Source organism: Palaemon carinicauda, chromosome 21 (genome assembly GCF_036898095.1).
Source record: "Palaemon carinicauda isolate YSFRI2023 chromosome 21, ASM3689809v2, whole genome shotgun sequence".
NCBI lineage: Eukaryota > Metazoa > Arthropoda > Malacostraca > Decapoda > Palaemonidae > Palaemon > Palaemon carinicauda.
The window spans coordinates 106,551,287-106,553,786 of NC_090745.1; positions in this window are offsets into that span (position 1 = coordinate 106,551,287).

The window sequence follows — 2,500 nt, forward strand, 5'->3', positions numbered from 1 at the left end:
TTTGGAAACAGTTCTACCTCGAGAACCATCAGCCATGTAGGGTTCATCTTGCACTGAGCAGACTAGCATTCAGAGGTTTTAAGATTATTACCTCTGCCAACGAAATTGGAAGGAGGTTATGTTTTACGCACTGTTTGTGTGTGTTTGTTTTTTTGTTTGTGAACAGTTTCCTGGCAATAATTTTAATCGTAGTGATAAAACTTGCAGGGATTAACTGTTATGTTAAAAGCTGGAAATCATTAAATTTTGGAAGGTCACGGTGAAGCAAAAAGTCGAGAAATAAGCTGCCGCAGCGGAGGTCTGCGCTCTACTGAGTGTTCCTCTAGCTTGAATGTGTTTCTTGGCAGCTTGACATCGAAGGCAAAGTGTTTTGAATTTTATAAGTTGCCAGTGTTCGTCATACGACGATGTTCGACAATCTTTGTTTCAGCTTTGATTTTTTTTAATAGAAATTCAAAGTTTAAATAAATCTCATATTAGAAAATGTGTAATTTTTTCTTCGGTATGAAAACACTTGAACAGTGGTATGCAAAGTAATAGAATTTCATGAACCTCCTGGAAGAGCATTCTTGTTGGATGGGTAGGGGTGGGGATGGGTATTGTACCCTCAGACCCCTTATGCAATGCACTTTGCGGGCGTCTCTTAGTCCAATAACAGCACCCAGTTTACCTCCTTTCCAGATTTCTCTCCTCTTTATCAAGTTAGGGTTGTGATGGCCTATATTGGAAGCGTCCTTGCCTGGCGCTTGCCGGTCTGGGTTTCGAGTCCCGCTTTTGAATCCATTACTTAATTTAAATGATAAGGTTAGTGGTGGCCAATTGAAAACGTCTCTGCGTAGCCTTCTCTTGGACGCGAGATCGAGTCCCGCTCAAACTCGATAGTTTCCTGTTGTGTCTGGAACCTCACCTTCCTTGTGAGGTAAGGATTTGTGGTTTGGGAAACCTCTAGGTCTGACTGCTGAGTCGTCAGCAGCCATTCCATGGTAAAAATACTGGAATAAATGTTGCCAGGCATTTACTTTTTTTTAAAAAAAACTGATATAATTACGTAAAGGATTGATATTACGGTCACCAACTCTTAAAAGATAATAACAAAGTAAGGTAAAAATAATGATCGCCTTTATTTTACTGAAATACGGCTGAGAACAGTATATTTATACGGAGAATTCCGGATTAGAATTACGTTTTTTAATAGTGTGGAGAGGGGCCTTGGGCGCTGATCATGTATATATATATATATATATATATATATATATATATATATATATATATATATACATATATATATGTATATATAAATATATATATGTATATATATATATATATATATATATATATATATATATATATATATATGTATATATATATATATATATATATATATATATATATATATATGCATATATATAAATATATATATATATATATATATATATGCATATATATAAATATATATATATATATATATATATATATATATATATATATATATATGTATATATATACATATTATATATCATATATGGTCAGTCTGTTAGCTATAATGAAATGTTACTGTTCCTTGACTTTGCCATTCTGCCATTCATGACGGCCTTTTAACCTTATACTTCATGGTCCAACAAGATGGTTTTATCCCAGTTACATCTCTGCATTAAATACCCTTCACTAGCCTGGCGCTTTGTCTTATGTTCCAATCCGTAAATCCATCCATCCTACGAATGCAGAGTATATAGAAATCAGGAAAGATATTTTTGCTCTCTAGCCGAGATTCGTCTTACCTGGCGAATTCATGAAGTTCTGTTATGTAGAAATTTTATTATGATAATATGAGGAACTGGCTGTATATTTGGTGTCCTTTTGAGATAATTCTTATTTTCAGTGTTTTAAAGATTTCATTCTACAACTTTTTTTTACGTGTAGATAAGGCTGTAGTATTTGAAGCCGTAATGAGAAGATAGCTTAATTAGGTATATATTTTAATGAGAGATTTCTTGTCGAATTTTTGTTAGTTATAAAATTCTCTGTATAACGTAACGTAGCATTTAGTTCATAAATTTTTTCTCAGCATTCACTCTTATACTTCGTTTTACAAGAGCATATATATTTTTTTTAATGTAAATTTTCCTTCTACCTTTGCTTTAGATCCACGTGCATTAAAGAGTTCATTAGAAAGCACATAAACATCCAGAGGCGAACGCTTCCAAACGTTTTTCTTTCTGGATTTTATCTTACAAATGTGCCACTCATCGTTGATGGCAACGCCTGTGGGCTGTCTCTGTAAGACCATTCCATTCTGCTTATTAATGCAGATCGTCTGACTTTGGAAAACTCCTCTGTCCTCACATTGCAATCATCTTGCGAAAGTCTCTCTCTTTTCCCCAGTTCTCTTTGTTGTCACGATGCTCATCAAGAGATCTAAACCTCATATCCGAATTCAGAGAAAGTTTTGCGTTCATTTCTTCTGCAAGTTTGGCATTTTTTCACGGATTCCCAAGTGCGA